This window comes from Copadichromis virginalis, linkage group LG23, assembly GCF_057382275.1.
Source record: "Copadichromis virginalis isolate Kocher_CV1m ecotype Utaka linkage group LG23, C_Virginalis_male_GT1.1, whole genome shotgun sequence".
Classification (NCBI taxonomy): Eukaryota; Metazoa; Chordata; class Actinopteri; order Cichliformes; family Cichlidae; genus Copadichromis; species Copadichromis virginalis.
Window position 1 is genome coordinate 32,788,330 of NC_140639.1, and position 17,092 is coordinate 32,805,421.

The following is a 17,092-nucleotide window of genomic DNA, read 5'->3' on the forward strand; positions in this document are numbered from 1 at the left end:
GCACTGTTGGTGTGTGTGTAGCCTATATGTGGGCGGTGATCACGACCCACCCGCCCAAACATACACATGTTCACACACACACACACACACCTATAGGTGTAATTCACATTCTTTGTCAAACAAAAGTGGAGGCAAGGTGAATGTATACACACACACACACAGGCACACAGATAATACGCCTATTTAATCACCCTTTAGAGTTTTAAGAGTTTCAAAGGTTACCACTGCAGCTGTAGTCAACTGAAGATCTTTCTTTCACTTTTCTTTCTACTCAGTAACATGTCAACCTCACATGATACTTGTGATACATGGTAATTCAAAAACATATGAGAAAACATCTCTTTTGTATATGACTTAAAAGATGTGTTGCCAACATCTTCGACATCTTCTGTTTGGGCACATAAAGGACCAATAGCATAATTGGCAGGGGTGGTCACAATTTTTTGGCTAGTCTTTGTGTCCCAGGAACAGTATCCTTTAGCTTCAGTGGGCATAAACCAATTCCAAAAACACCTCAAAGTCAAAGACAGAAGTGTTCTTCTGATTTAAGTTCTCAATATCTATTGAAATTAGATTTTATTTTTTTCAGTTCATTAAAAGTCTACTGAAAACATTCAGAAAAAGTTGTTCACAGATGGACTTTTTCACTTAAACATGGAAGAAAAATTAACTAGGAGGTTTTTTGCCTAAGCACAATGACAAAGGCTACAAAATCCAGCAACTTTTAAGGTAACATAGCATTTCCTATAAGCCTACTCTTAATGTTAACAACGCATAGTTTAAACAGGTCAACAAACTTAAAAAAAAATTAAAAAGGGAATCACGATTAACACAGAATTGTTACGAATATCTATAAAATTTTTCTGTTTGGAAAACATTAGCTTTTAGCTTTATTAGAACATTAGGTTTCCTTTTAAACTATTGCTACATGGCAAACTTTAGCATTACCAGCTTTGATCTAGTTCTTCCTGTCCTCTCCCATATCCCTGTGTGTGTGTGTGTGTGTGTGTGTGTGTGTGTGTGTGTGTGTGTGTGTGTATTGATGTGCCAGTTTTGGTGCATTGGTGGGACCTGGTGGTAATCACACACCTGCATTTGGTGACTTCCAGAGGCACTTTTTAAGCTTTAGTCTTCGCTGGATTGTTCTGGTTTGCCTGGAGAATTCGCTGAAACAGAGTGGTGAGTTGTCCTTGTTTGGAGTGATGGAGAGAGAGTTGGAAATTTTTCGGAAACTGGGACTGTCACAACTGTTTGATCTTTTGGAATTGCTGTGTTTTCACTGTAAATAAATGAACTGATCTTTGACTTGTAGCCCTGCCTTTGAGTCCTGCCTATACCAAGATCTTTTCAGGTGGTTTAGTCTTGGATTACTGTTATATTCACTAGAATGCTTTGTGTTCCAAATTAGTATTATGCTTCTTCCGTATTTCCATCTTTTCCGCTCATTCTCATGTTGGATTTGGTGCCAGAGTGATCATAGTTTTTTATTTTCAATTTTTGTTTCTTTTTCTTTTTTCAAATTCAGTTTAGTTTCCATAGTGGGGTTTCAGTTTAGTTTATTAGTTTCCGTGTTAGTTTTAGTCTTGTGCGGTATATGTCAGGGGCAATAGAAATTAGAACATTAGAAAAACAATTGGAAAATTAGATATTTTTTATTATTTTTGAAAAACTCAGCACAGGTGTAACAGAGAAAACCGCAGAACCTTTTTCAAAATGGTTGTCTCCCAGTTTTCCACACATCCAGTCTCAGTAAACACGTCCATCAGTGCCCCATCAGGCAAGATGTAGTAAAGGTTTTACACAGCTTTCTGCACTTGAGTGGCTGTAGCTCAGGAGGTAGAGCAGGTCATCTCCTAATCGGACAGTTGGTAGTTTGAGCCCTGGCTCCCCCTAGTCTGCATGTCAAATATCCTTGGGCAAGATATTAGCCCCAAGTTGATCTCCGATGCATCCATTGGAGTGTAAATGGGAGTTAGAAAGCGCTAAGAAGAAGTCCATTACCAAAAATAAGGATCTTTCCTTTTTTAAATTTTTATTCTAATTAACTAAAATGAGTTTTTCACATCTAGTTTTCATTTTTTTAGTTTAGTTTTGGTTAGCTATATAAATCTTGCTAGCTATAGTACCTAAGTGGTAAAACAAAATGCAACTGCATGAAATTATGGTTCAGCCCAATGCATAGATATTTTGGAGATAAAGATCATAGTGGTTGTGCAATCACTTTTTGTTCATCACTTATTTAACTTTGGGAAGATTAACAAAAGTGTTGTTTTGGGCATAGATGTGCCGATATAACTTTAAATACTTAAATACGACAGCTTTTTTTCTGTTCATGAAAAGGACAATTGCTATTGTTATTTTAAGCAAACAGCTTTAGTATCCTATTTCCACATGGAAATTATAATGTGTTATATACAGCCTGACAGAATAACATATGCCTGGCAAAAATACTTAAATTCCAAAAATTGTTCCTGATACTACCACTGACGGTGCTACAGTCACTCATTTTTAACGGCTAGGTGCCGTTCTGGTTTTCTTGCAGTTGCTGGAGAAGAATTGTTGCTGTTCTAGTCAGTCTGTGTATCCAGGCTGGCTTCCTCGCTCTGCTATTAATACACAGCAAGTCTCTGTTTGAGGGCCTGCCAGACATCTCTGAAGTGTCACTCATGAAATAATGGTAATGTCTCACCTCCTGCACTTTGTTCAGTCCCACCTCTTGCTGTCATTCATTGCGTGTAAATTCCATGTGCACAATGGAAACATTTACAACTTTAGCCAGAGTGTGAGTGAAAAGACATTTGGCTAGACTGTTGTTTTCTCTTGTTCCTGATACTACCACTGACAGTGCTAGAGTCACTCATTTTTAAATTCTTCATGTAGTGGCTTTAGTTCTAATTTCTCTCAAACAATTGTCAAACCTGATAAACCGAACTTTACCAAACTAGATGTCTATAACTGGTTTCAACAAGTTAGTCAATAGGCCAAAACATTTTGAAGTCAGACTAAAGACACCCTTCTCCTAAAGCCACAAAATTTGCAAAGCAACAAATGTATACCATTTGACTAAAACAATATACAGCAGCCATAATATGAAGAAAAGCATTTCAACTATGTTTAGAACAGGTATAACAAATTGGATTCAATGATATGAATGATTCAATTATATTAACCTTAGTAGAAGTCAAATTATTTATTTTGTATTTTATCAGTTTGATGTATTTATGTTTTTTTTTTGTTTATTTCTTTTTTACTTTTTAACTTGAATGTTTTGGGAGCAATAATTCAGAATGAAAATGCATTCAGTTTTCTGTCATTTATAATTTATGTAAAAACTAATGAGAAAATCATTTGATAAATGTATCTGCCAGCATTTCTGTTCTTCATTGGGCAGCCCCTTCTCAACAAGAAAACATCATCTCTGCAAGTGTACTTTATGTAAATGGTTTTACTATGGTTGCACAAATACCATTACTGAGAACTTTGCCTTGCATGCACTTATGTCACTATTGCCGTTTCTGGCTTTAAAATCTTTGGAGAGTTTGGAGTGATTCTCCAGACTAATCTGTCATCAAATGGGAAATAACTAATTTTTCAGGCTAGAACTGAGAAGCTGTTAATGAAGATATTACACACAGTTTTTTCTGTTAAATCCAAAGTGTTTAAACTATGTAATACCAAAGGTAATATGAGTTGATGAGTTCAGTTCATGTGTGTGTTCCCAGTTGGAGTATATGACTTGGTGTTGTTAACATTTCAGTATTCAGGTGAACAGCTGAAGCAGTTGGCTGAAAGTGAGGAGGGCTGCCAGTGTATCTCTCCTCTGATCTGGCAAAGCCTCAGGGTTAGAGATATGAGTAGAGGGCTCGCCGGTGTAGCTCTGAGACCCAGTCAGTCTCTGAGGGTGAGAAAATCTGGACTCGACCCAGTGGGAGTCGAGCAGGGGTAGGCCATAACACTTCAAATACTGTGTAAGGGTTATGTGATCCTCTCAGCACAAGAGAGCCACTCCGGCGTGAATGTGAGCAACTGAGAAAGGAAAGGAAAGTCAGTGAGCGAAAGGGAAGAATAAGGACAAGCAGGAGAAGAGAGAGAAAGCAGCAGAAGTCATAAAGAATAAATCACTAAGCTAAATGAACAAGGGAATGAATGAAAAATGAGAAGATGAGGCAGAACAGAATGTGTAGAGAAGTTAGTCAGATAAAAATAAAAGGAAGTAGGAGATTCAGGAAGGGCGGGGGGAGACACAGAGAGGGAGAGGCAGAGAATTGAGTGTTCAGCGTTGTAAGTAATGGCAGCACTGCAACCTTAATGCGGTGGTGCTCTGCGCTGTGTGTGTCTGAGAATGTGCACTTTGTCTCTTTATGAATGAAGTTAAAAGTGTGTACTATCTGTGTGTGTGTAATTGTGCATTGCAGGAGTAATGGAGACAAATGCATTTTTGTGTACACATATGGTTATACGAAGCAGAGGTCATGTAGCAAGCAGCAAGTGCCAGTATGTCCGCAATGTACAGTAGTGAAAGATGCTGTAAAAGAAAAAGGAAAAAAGGCAGGGAGCTCTTCCTCCTTTTCATCTGCCTGCCAGCTCAAATCAGCGCCGCCCTCTTCATCAGATGTGACAGTCACAACCATCAGAGTCCATGCTAAAATAGCTGCCACACGGCCGTTACAAGCCTCAGTGGCAGAGCTCTGCTTACAGCAGCTGACAGAATCACATTTCTGCACCGGCCAAAGGGGGTGGAAGAGAGTGAAGGAGGTGGAGGAAAGGGAAAAAAGGAGAAAAAGCCAGGGAGATAGAAGATGGTGGGAAGAGGGTGGCTGGGCAATGTTGTTGTTGTTTTTGTAATTGCATGCGTCTTATGCTGCTGCATTTAGCAGTTTATAAGCTCAACTGAAACCACATGTCAAGAAGGTGTTGACACTTATAATTCTAATCTTATACTGTCATGCAGCATCATCTCATGAAGGTGGAACAGTCACAACAAATAGCAAAAACTCATAGTCAGTTATCATAGATTCGAAACTTGCCCAACTTTAGAGAATTAAAAATAATGTTTACAACCCAAAATAAATAAAATAAATACATTTTTTTTGCTGCTTTTCCGCAGCCCTTTAAGCTTTACCAGTATCCTAACAGGTGAGTTATAAAAGGAATCCAGATGTTGGAGCCTAAGGTGATTGGCTCACTGGTGGATTCTGCCATTAAAGGAATTGTTTTCTTCACTTTCACATTTTTCAGCCCTGTAGGGTGCGCCTTGGTTGCCCAAATGGTCACTAGTGGTAGGGCAGAAAAAAAGTGTCATTTTCTATGTAAAAGTAAAACTGTAAGCCCGATGAGAGGATGCCTCAAGGTCAATGAATGTTTTTTAATATTATACATTATTGATTTATCATTTTCATTTTATGTTAATAATATTTCTCCTGCATGTGGAAAGGTGATTTTTATTTTCATTCATTATTTTCTTTTGACATCCATGAAAACCAAAACTTGATGTGACAGATTGTCCTCTGCATAAACCGACCCTCTGACAAATGCAATTCTATTCAAATTAACTGACTTCATTGTTATGGTTTGCCATTGTATTAACAGAGCCAGGGCTCAGACCTGGATCACTCAATATCTTTATATTGAAAGAGCAATGTTACACAAATAAAAGTGCAGATTTTCTTCTGCTGAAAACAAGACACATTCCAGTGCTGCATCTGTCATACACTTCTGTAAACAATAACACTCAGTGAGATTGAACCTAAAATCCTTTCCACATAGAGTATTATAGACATTTGATAAAAATACAATATGCACTTCCAGTTTAATAAAGCTGCTTATTAAATTTCTCACTAATGGCTTTTTATATTCAACCTTTGTCCTAAAAAAACAACAACAGTCCTAAATATAAAAATAAGGAATGTGAATTTTATTTTTATGACTTATGTTATGCATTCACCGTAGCTTAAATGCAGGGTAGACAGCAAGATTAAAAGCAGGTGTTTCAACCTTTCTGCAGTGGCATCTCTGCAGCGTCTGACCTCCGAACTCTAAAGCCCTCTCCCAAGCTGGCGCCCTTAAAGCCTAGCCTGCTTCTCTAGGGAATTTTGTCGAGTGTACTCTATAATTTGTGCAGCCCTTTATTACTCCCATATATCCAGATCCTTCAAGCGGCCAAATGCTGCTGATTCTAACTTTACTGTCTCAAATGTTCCATAGCCTTCCTTTAAAAAGCTCAGCAGTTATGCTTCCTTGGAAGTCTTATATCCACCGCAGCATTTGCTTTTTTTTATAGTGGTAGGTCAACTTCACTTTGCTTGCCGTCACATGTTCTAGTGTAAATGAATATATACTAGGACTGGGCGATATATCGAGTTTTTAAATGTATCGATATATTTTTATACGAGATAAGAGATGTGACAATGTTGTTTATAATAGTCTATGTTACATTATAATTATACTTGTGGAACTGCAAGTTTGCCTCTCTTTTCGTCCACTTTTGTTTCTATGCTGCGTTACTCTGCCTCGCCTCTCTCCTTCACTGAACCCAACTCCCTCTCCCCCATCGCTTCACCTGCAGGTAACGACAAGATGGACACGGCAGCTATCAAAGAGGAGCTGGTCGGTAAAAAGAAAACATTTGGAGATTACTATTTTAGTGCTGCAGCGTTACTCTCATTAATATGACATTAACGCCATAACTGTATTAATGCGGCAAATCTCCGTTAACGAGTCACCGCGGATCGCCCCGTGCGTTGGGCTGCACGGCGTCAACATGTTGCGGTTAGCGTTAGCGGTTACCTCATTAACGTGTTGACGCCGTGCTGCTAGCACTACTAGTATTTTCACCATTTACAACAGCGCCATAAAGTGCAAAATGACGAGTGTGTGAAACTGTGTGCTGTATCCCAGACTGCGAAGTCTCCCAACCTCCTGCCCCGAAACAAACTACCTTACAAAACTCGTATACCATATTTTTCGGACTATAACCTAACACTAAAATCATTTCAATTTCTCAAAAATCGACAGTGTGCCTTATGTAGTTCTGGTTGTGCTTACTGACCGCAACTGACTGTGGTACACGGCGCTCAGCAACCTGTAAAAAATGCTTTAGTACGATTTTGGTAAGCTACGAAGCCGCACCGCTTGATCGATGGTTGGAGCATTATGGCTAGCGTAGTCAGGAGCCTCGCGGAGTAATGCATACTGTGCTTCAACGTAATATTACCGTATTGTGTGCATATAAGGACCACAAATGGCACCTGTAAGAGATACGGTTACGAAGCGGATTTCAAACTCAAGGCTGTCAGTCACGCAGTAGAACTTGGGAACAGAGCAGCTGCGAAATCTGTCTGTTTTTGTTATTATGCTCGGCATCTTTTTAGTTTACATGTTGACTGCACAATTGTGAGTGTTTTGTTACACACAAAAACAACATTGTTTTATTTTATATAAGATATGAATTTTAGGCCATATCGCCCAGCCCTTGCCGCACAGCAAGAAGGTCCTGATTTCAATTCCACCATCAGGCCAGGAGTTTGCATGTTCTCTCCGTGTACTCCGGCTTTCTCCCACCATCCAAAGACATGCAGCTTGAGGAAAGGTTAATTGATTAATCCAAATTGCCCATAGGTGTGAATGTGAGCGCAAATGGCTGTCTGTCTCTGTGTGTTAGACCTGCGACAGACTGGTGACCTGTCCAGGGTGTACCCTGCCTCTCGCCCTATGACAGCTGGGATAAGCTCCAGAACCCCTGCAACCCTGAAAAGGATAAGCGGAAGCAAATGGATGGGATTAAATCTTTTTTTTGGAAATAAAAATAAATATCTATCAGCAGGTATACGATTAAACCCAAAACTGGATATAAATGAAGAAATAACAGTCTGGGTACAATAATAGCATCTACAAATAGAACAGCAGTCCTGGAATTATCTTTGTAATACTCTGATAAATATCAGTGGTATTTATTTTGTTTTCATGAGAATAAGTTAAAGAGAAAATTACAGTTCATGGCGGGGCTAAAATTGGTATAAATACTTGATATAAATAAATGTATTAAAATGCATAAATAGTTGTGTTTAAAATCAGTTACGTTAAAGCATAATGTTATGGAATGTGAATGTCTTTAAGAAGAGAAGAGGTTTAAAAATTATTTTCTTACGCTACGTCATGCGAATTCACGACCTTGAGTTTTTACTTCCTGGGGAGGAAAGAAGAGAGAAATAAAGGAAAAAAACAAGAGAAAAGAAGAAGAGGAGTAATGAAAATGGCGCAGACAGAGCAAAGACTCCGGGACTGCGTATGTCACCAAGGTTGAGGTTGTTCAGCAACAACAAACCACCCAACTGTGGACTTCCCGGTAATTATTCGGAGCGTTTGAGCCGGACTTTCTGTGTCCATTTGTGTCGGGTGAACACGAGGCAAGGTTGGTTACGTTGGCTAGCTGGAGCTAGGCTAACGCCACGGTCCTTGCTGAAGGAGATTCCGCCTGAACGGACAGAAGGAGTTTTGGGAGTCGTCTCGGGAGAGAGCCGTTGACGGAGGACGATTCGCTACTACCGAGGGAACCGGGGATTTGTTGCTCGCTGCGGCGAGTGGAGACGGTCGCTACTGCAACGAGCGAGTGATTCATCGGATGTGGCCGAGACGTCACGGATACACGGAGGTATCGTTATTACAAAGGGCTCCAACTAAAGCGTGCCAACAAAAATAGACTAGGAGTGCACTCCAAACAAACTAAAACTAAACAGGTTGAGAAAAGAGAGACTAAAATCTATCCCCCAGGGTTATATTTTATTTTCTGTATTCGTTCTTTTTCATAAACGAAAAGGGGTTTGAATGTGAATTTCCTGCAAATGCTTAATACATGTTCTAAACCTGAGATCTTGTGTTGGGGTTATTGCATGGTGTTTTATCATTTAAATATTCAGATGCATAAGTGTTTACCGGGCAAGTGTATTTCCTCTAGCCTCCACCAGACTATTTAGACACGAGAATCATACGACACCCTAGACTGATATTTACTTTTCGAGATGTATCTTTTATCACAGAATGTTTAACCAGGGTTAAGACTCCACCTGAAGGCCTATAGGGGGGTCTTATCACACGAGCCGGTGGCAAAAGTGTTACATTTCTGGGGGCTCGTCCGGGATGTCTGTAATTTTTGTTATGACTGACCTGGTTTTCCGTTATTCACCAAAGAGAGGTGAAGTTTCCCTGCTTGTTGGCACCAACACACCCACTGTGAGGCGATTGCTTAGCCACTGCAGGGAAAAGGGAGGAGAAAACTTTGTGAGATCCATGCACATTCACCCCGTCTTCAGAAAAGTTTTCAATGAGATCTCAGTGCTAGCACCTGATACTGACAATAACCAGAGAGGAACTGTGTGGTTCACTCAAGCCAAACCTGTCACCATACAGCCTGGTGGAGTCGCCCAAGTGGCTGGGGCACCAAAGTTTCATGGAGTGCTGAACACTCAGACAATCCTTGTAGACTCACCTGATGACCCTGAGAATGAGTCACGGTTTCCCGATGGACTCCTGGTGAGACCAGAGTTGCAGACCTCCACTGGTGTGACGGCCAAAAGAATTACTGTTCTGGTTAGAAACGTGTCAGCACGGGAAATTACCTTGACCAGAGGGACGCCAATAGCTCATCTGTTTCCAGTCGACGTTGTGTCATCTCCACCTGGAAGGGAAGAGTCTGAAGCCGAGTCACCTGGGAAGTTGAGCTCCTCTTCTTTCAACTTTGGAGACTCACCAGTTCCTAAGGAGTGGAGGAAAGATTGGTGACAAAATTGATGGAATGGAGTGAAGTTTTCTCTCTGCATGAGTTTGATGTAGGATGCAGTAAGAGCACCCAGCACACTATCAAAACCACAGAGGACAAACCATTTCGTGAGAGGTTTGTCGGCTGCCGCCTGCAGACGTGGAGGCATTGAGACAGCATCTATCGCAGCTAAAAAAACGCTGGTGTTGTTACAGAGTCACGCAGTCCTTATGCCTCACCCATTGTGGTCGTGAGGAAGAAGAATGGGAAAATAAGGATGTGTGTGGATTTCCGGACTCTAAACCGCCGCATTATCCCAGACTAATACACGGTGCCAAGAATTGAAGATGATTGGCCTGTCTCAGTGGAAGCAAGTGGTTTAGTGTGCTTGATCTTCGGAGTGGATATTATCAGCCGAGACCAAACACTGTGACTGCATTACGGTAATTTCTTGGATTCTGTGGGTACTACCGGCGTTTCGTGAAGGATTACTCCAAGGTAGTTCACCCATTGAACCAACTGTTGTCTGGTTACCCCCTAGCTGCAAAGAAGAAAGCAAAGGAAAAGCCGGATAGCACTTACCTTAACCCCTCAGAGCCTTTTGGTGGTCGATGGAGTGAAAAATGTGAAGCAGCCTTCGAGGAGCTGAAGAGACGACTTACCCAAGCTCCTGTGTTGGCTTTCGCGAATCCTCAGCTACCTTATGTGCTACATGTAGACGCTAGCCGGGAAGGGCTAGGAGGAGTGCTGTACCAGGATCAAGGTGAAGGATTGAGACCTGTGGCTTTCGTCAGTCGGAGTTTGACTCCTTCAGAAAAGAATTACCCAGCCCATAAATTGGAATTTTTGGCGCTGAAGTGGGCGGTAGTGGACAGACTGCATGACTATCTGTACGGGACCAAGTTTGAGGTGAGGACAGACAACAACCCTCTGACATATGTGCTAACATCTGCCAAGCTAGACGCGACGGGTCACCGTTGGCTTGCTGCCCTGTCTACATATGACTTTAGCCTCAAGTACAGATCAGGAGCCCAAAACACTGATGCCGACGTCCTCTCTCGCCGCCCACTTTCGAGTTCAATAAACAAGAGAGAGTGGAGCGACATTCCTGCAGCAGGCGTGAGGGCCCTGTGTCAAATGTCTGTGGCGATAAAGCACAGAAATCCACGCTCTGGAAGAGCCATTGACCCTTTTGGCAGTTCTCCACAAGCTATCCCACAAGCTTATTGCAATCTGGCCTCTTTGAGTGTTAAAGATATGCCCTTTGTGAGTCTTGCTGAGTTGTCAACCGCTCAGCGGGATGATCCTGGCATAGGACAAGTGTGGTCAGCTCTGAGTAATGGAAATAGCAACCAAGTTGACAAGACCAAGCATCCAACTTGCTCTTTGCTGTTGAGAGAGTGGGACAGGTTAAAGATGCAGAAAGGAGTGATGTATCGCATTGTAACCCCTCCAGCCAAATCATGCTGTTCTCAGTTGGTACTACCAGAAAAGTACAGAACCCCCGTGCTGAAATCACTGCACGATGACTCGGGTCATTTGGGCCTCGACAAGAAATACGGCTTGGTAAAAAAACCGGTTCTACTGGCCTCGGATGAAGTCAGAGATTGAGGAGTATTGCAAGTCTTGTGAGAGGTGCATAAAAAGAAAGACTCTACCCAAGAGAGCTGCACCTTTGTCGCATTTGCAAAGTGATGGACCATTTGACCTCGTTTGTATGGACTTTCTGTCCATTGAGCCTGATTCGAGCAGCACAGAAAATGTTCTGGTCATTACTGATCACTACACTCGCTATGCTCAAGCTTTTCCAACAAAAGACCAGAGAGCCTCTACGGTTGCAAAAGTGTTGTTGGAGAAGTATTTTGTTCATTATGGATTGCCGCGGAGGATGCACAGTGATCAGGGCAGAGATTTTGAAAGTCGCCTTGTCCATGAAGTGTCGAGTTCACTTGGAGTTGAAAAATCAAGAACGACACCCTATCATCCTCAAGGAGACCCCAAACCCGAGAGGTTTAATAGGACGTTGTTGGATATGTTAGGGACTCTGGAACCGAACAAAAAGACAAAATGGAGTCAGCACATTGTTCATTTGGTTCATGCTTATACACTCAACAAAAATATAAACGCAACACCTTTGTTACTGCTCCCATTCCCCATGGGATGGACGTAGAGACCTAAAATTCATTCCAGATACACAATATAACCATCCCTCCCAAACAGTGGTCACAAATCAGTCCAAATGTGTGGTAGTGGGCACATCTGCTATATTGAGATAATCCATCCCACCTCACAGGTGTGCCACATCAGGATGCTGATCTGACATCATGAGTAGTGCACAGGTGTACCTCAGACTGCCCACAACAAAAGGCCACCCTGGAATGTGCAGTTTTGTCTCACAGCAAAATGCCACAGATGCCACAAGCAATGAGGGAGCGTGCAATTGGCATGCTGACAGCAGGAATGTCAACCAGATCTGTCGCCCGTGCATTGAATGTTCATTTCTCAACCATAAGCCGTCTCCACAGGCGTTTCAGAGAATATGGCAGCACATCCAACCGGCCTCACAACCGCAGACCTCGTGTAACCACACCAGCCCAGGACCTCCACATCCAGCAGGTTCACCTCCAAGATCGTCTGAGACCAGCCACCCAGACAGCTGCTGGAACAATTGGTTTGCAAAACCAAACAATTTCTGCACAAACTGTCAGAAACCGTCTCAGGGACGCTCAACTGCATGCCCGTCGTCCTCATCGGGGTCTTGACCTGACTCCAGCTCGTCGCCGTAACAGACTTGTGTGGGCAAATGCTCACATTCGATGGCGTCTGGCACGTTGGAGAGGTGTGTGCTTCACGGATGAATCATGGTTCACATTGTTCAGGGCAGATGGCAGCTGAGAATGTCCCAGTTCTTGCATGGCCAGCATACTCACCGGACATGTCACCCATTGAGCATGTTCGGGATGTGCTTGACCGGCGTATACGACAGCATGTACCAGTTCCCACGAATATCCAACAACCTCGCACAGCCATTGAAGTGGAGTGGACCAACATTCCACAGGCCACAATTGACAATCTGATAGACTCCATGCGACGATGTGTTGCACTGCATGAGGCAAATGGTGGTCACACCAGATACTGACCGGTTCTGGGTCCCCAGACCCCCAATAGCGCAAAAAACTGCACATTCCAGGGTGGCCTTTTGTTGTGGGCAGTCTGAGGTACACCTGTGCACTACTCATGATGTCAGATCAGCATCCTGATGTGGCACACCTGTGAGGTGGGATGGATTATCTCAATATAGCAGATGTGCCCACTACCACACATTTGGACTGATTTGTGACCACTGTTTGGGAGGGATGGTTATATTGTGTATCTGGAATGAATTTTAGGTCTCTACGTCCATCCCATGGGGAATGGGAGCAGTAACAAAGGTGTTGCGTTTATATTTTTGTTGAGTGTAATTGCACTCCTAATGAAGCTACAGGATTCTCTCCCTATTTTCTTATGTTTGGGCGTGAAGCCAGATTACCTGTGGATTTATGTTTTGAGGTTTCCAGTGATGGCACACAACAGAAAACTTACCTCAAGTACGTTTCTGACATGAGGAAGGAGCTAAAGGCTGCCTATGAGCTAGCTGAGTCCGTCGCTGCCAAGCAAAATGAGAACAATAAGCAGCGGTATGACAAAAGAATCAGGTTCGCACAGTTGTTACCTGGAGACAGAGTCTTGCTACAAAACCTCGGCTTACAAGGGAAGCATAAACTGGCCGATCGCTGGGCGTCAAAACCATATGTTGTGGAAAGCAAGATGCCGAACCTACCAGTGTTCCGTTTGAAACCTGAAGATGGTGATGGACCAATCAAGATCCTCCATCGAAATCACTTACTGCCTCTTGGGAAGAGGATATGTCTAGATCCTGAATCCCATACTGATCTTACACCTACAAGGAGAGTTCTGCGACGGAGAAAACAGAAAGAGTGCACAGACGAGCCTGAAAAGGAAAAGACCCTATCACAGAAAATGGCAGATAAGGACTCTGAAAGAGAAGGAGTTACACTCAGTGATCAAGTTGGAAAAGAGTACATTGACTCAGAGGATGAGGACTATGGACTTTGGTATGATTTAGCTGTTGAACCCCTCAGAAACAACATGGATGATGATACTCTGGAACCATTCAGTTTGGATTTGGATGTGTCCTTAAGCAACTGGACTGAGCAACCAAAAACAGTTGAGCTGGGAGTAACACAGGAATGTGTGGAGGAACCTGAAGTGGACGGTGTAAATGACTCTGAGTCTATTGAGACAACCGAAACCGAACTACCAGAGACTGGCGAGAATCGCGAAGAGACTGGCAAAGACAAAACACTGCCTGAAGGCATTCTCTTGCAAGAAGAAGACACTGAACTTAACTCTGAGACTAATCCTGACTTTGACATTAAGACCAGACCTCAGAGGTTAAAGAGGGCTCCTCTAAGGTTAACTTATGATGAACCAGGTCATCCCAGTGTTGTAGCAGCCCCTACAGTGAAATATGTCTCTTGTTTGTATAAGTGGATAGGAACACCCATCTTTGCTTAGTTGTGTGTTTTACTCACCAGTTGTGCCATATTGGTTTATGTTTTCAAGGTACAAAGTCATGAGGGCATGCTTTATTTGGTGGGGGAAGAGTGTAATACTCTGATAAATATCAGTGGTATTTATTTTGTTTTCATGAGAATAAGTTAAAGAGAAAATTACAGTTCATGGCGGGGCTAAAATTGGTATAAATACTTGATATAATTAAATGTATTTGTTAGGGAAAATATTCTAAAACACTTCTTCAGTAAAGACTCAGAGAAGAGAAACACACAGAACTTCTTGCTAGCAAGGGCAGCCTCCAGACTGAGACTCGCGCTGAGCACTGCCCCTGGTCTTTATTTTATACTCCATTGAACGTGTGTGTGTGTGTGTGTATGTGTGTGTGTGTGTGTGTGTGTGTGTGTGTGTGTGTCCTGCTGATCAAAGGGTCATAAAAGGCACATCCTTGGTCAAGAAGAGGGTAGACCTCCTCACCCTAGATAACATTGGTGAGGAAGTCAAGCAGTTAAAGCACTTAGACTAAAACAGACGTAACTACGTTAATCCTACCATAAAACAATAAGAGAAGGTATGACCTCTCTCGTGCTCCCAGGATGTGGATGTGCATTCTAGTGTGGAATACACACCAAGCCTTTGCAGCCTGTTAAAGATCACACACAATTAATTATATGCCTCTAAGTATACATGGTTGAATATTTCCTAAGACAAATAACTACATGCAGTATTCTACCATATGCAAACTTATATCACTAAAAGATTATACTGACTACTAAATACAATTTTCCATTGACAGTATTAAAATGCATAAATAGTTGTGTTTAAAATCAGTTACGTTAAAGCATAATGTTATGGTATATCACCAAGGTTGAGGTTGTTCAGCAACAACAAACTGTGGACTTCCCGGTAATTATTCGAAGCGTTTGAGCCGGACTTTCTGTGTCCATTCGTGTCGGGTGAACACGAGGCAAGGTTGGTTACGTTGGCTAGGTGGAGCTAGGCTAACGCCACGGTCCTTGCTGAAGGAGATTCCGCCTGAACGGACAGAAGGAGTTTTGGGAGTCGTCTCGGGAGAGAGCCGTTGACGGAGGACGATTCGCTACTACCGAGGGAACCGGGGATTCGTTGCTCGCTGCGGCGAGTGGAGACGGTCGCTACCGCAACGAGCGAGTGATTCATCGGATGTGGCCGAGACGTCACGGATACACGGAGGTATCATTATTACAAAGGGCTCCAACTAAAGCGCGCCAACAAAAATAGACTAGGAGTGCACTCCAAACAAACTAAAACTAAACAGGTTGAGAAAAGAGAGACTAAAATCTATCCCCCAGGGTTATATTTTATTTTCTGTACTCGTTCTTTTTCATAAACGAAAAGGGGTTTGAATGTGAATTTCCTGCAAATGCTTAATACATGTTCTAAACCTGAGATCTTGTGTTGGGGTTATTGCATGGTGTTTTATCATTTAAATATTCAGATGCATAAGTGTTTACCGGGCAAGTGTATTTCCTCTAGCCTCCACCAGACTATTTAGACACGAGAATCATACGACACCCTAGACTGATATTTACTTTTCGAGGTGTATCTTTTATCACAGAATGTTTAACCAGGGTTAAGACTCCACCTGAAGGCCTATAGGGGGGTCTTATCACACGAGCCGGTGGCAAAAGTATTACATCTTTTAATTCAATTCAATTCAATTCAATTTTATTTATATAGCGCCAAATCACAACAAAAGTTGCCTCAAGGCGCTTCATAGATACAGAGAAAAACCCAACAATCATATGACCCCCTATGAGCAAGCACTTTGGTGACAGTGAGAAGGAAAAACTCCCTTTTAACAGGAAGAAACCTCCGGCAGAACCAAGCTGGGGTGAGAGAAGGAATACAGGATAAAAGACATGCTGCGGAAGAGAGACAGAGGTTAATAACAGATATGATTCAATGCAGAGAGGTCTATAAATACATAGTGAGTGAGAAAGGTGACTGGAAAGGAAAAACAATGCATCATGGGAATCCCCCGGCAGCCTACGACTATTGCAACATAACTAAGGGAGGATTCAGGGTCACCTGGTCCAGCCCTAACTATATGCTTTAGCAAAAAGGAAAGTTTTAAGCCTAATCTTAAAAGTAGAGATAGTGTCTGTCAGAGGTGTGGACTCGAGTCACATGACTTGGACTCGAGTCAGACTCGAGTCATTAATTTTATGACTTTAGACTTGACTTGAAAAAATGTTCTAAGACTTGTGACTTGACTTGGACTTTTACACCAATGACCTGGGACTTGAATTGGACTTGAACCGGTTTACTTGAAAAGACTTGATATTTCACCCCAAATATAAAATTTAACATGCATATTATAAAGAGATTGAAAATGTGACGTCATTCAGGGGTAAAACCGCAAAGGATTCTGGGAACTCGTGGCAAGAGGTACTAGCGCACTCAGGCTTTCAATTGAAATCAGTCACACAGCGATAAAAAGAAACACAAAAATGGCAAGAAGCTGTTGTATTATTAACTGCAATAGCTGGTCGCATGACAGCCACGGGAAGCCGACGGGTAAAGAGATCGGTTGTTATCGGATTACGTCGTTGAAGAGAAATTGTTCGAGCCATGTTTCCGAAGTGACAAACAGGTGACGGATGGCCTGGATTGCAGCCATTCAAAGATCAAATATAACGTCCCAGAACACTCCAGCTCACAGGTTAGTCTGCTCCAAGCATTTCCACAAAGGCAAGTCTTCTGTTGTAGTTAATGCTTCAT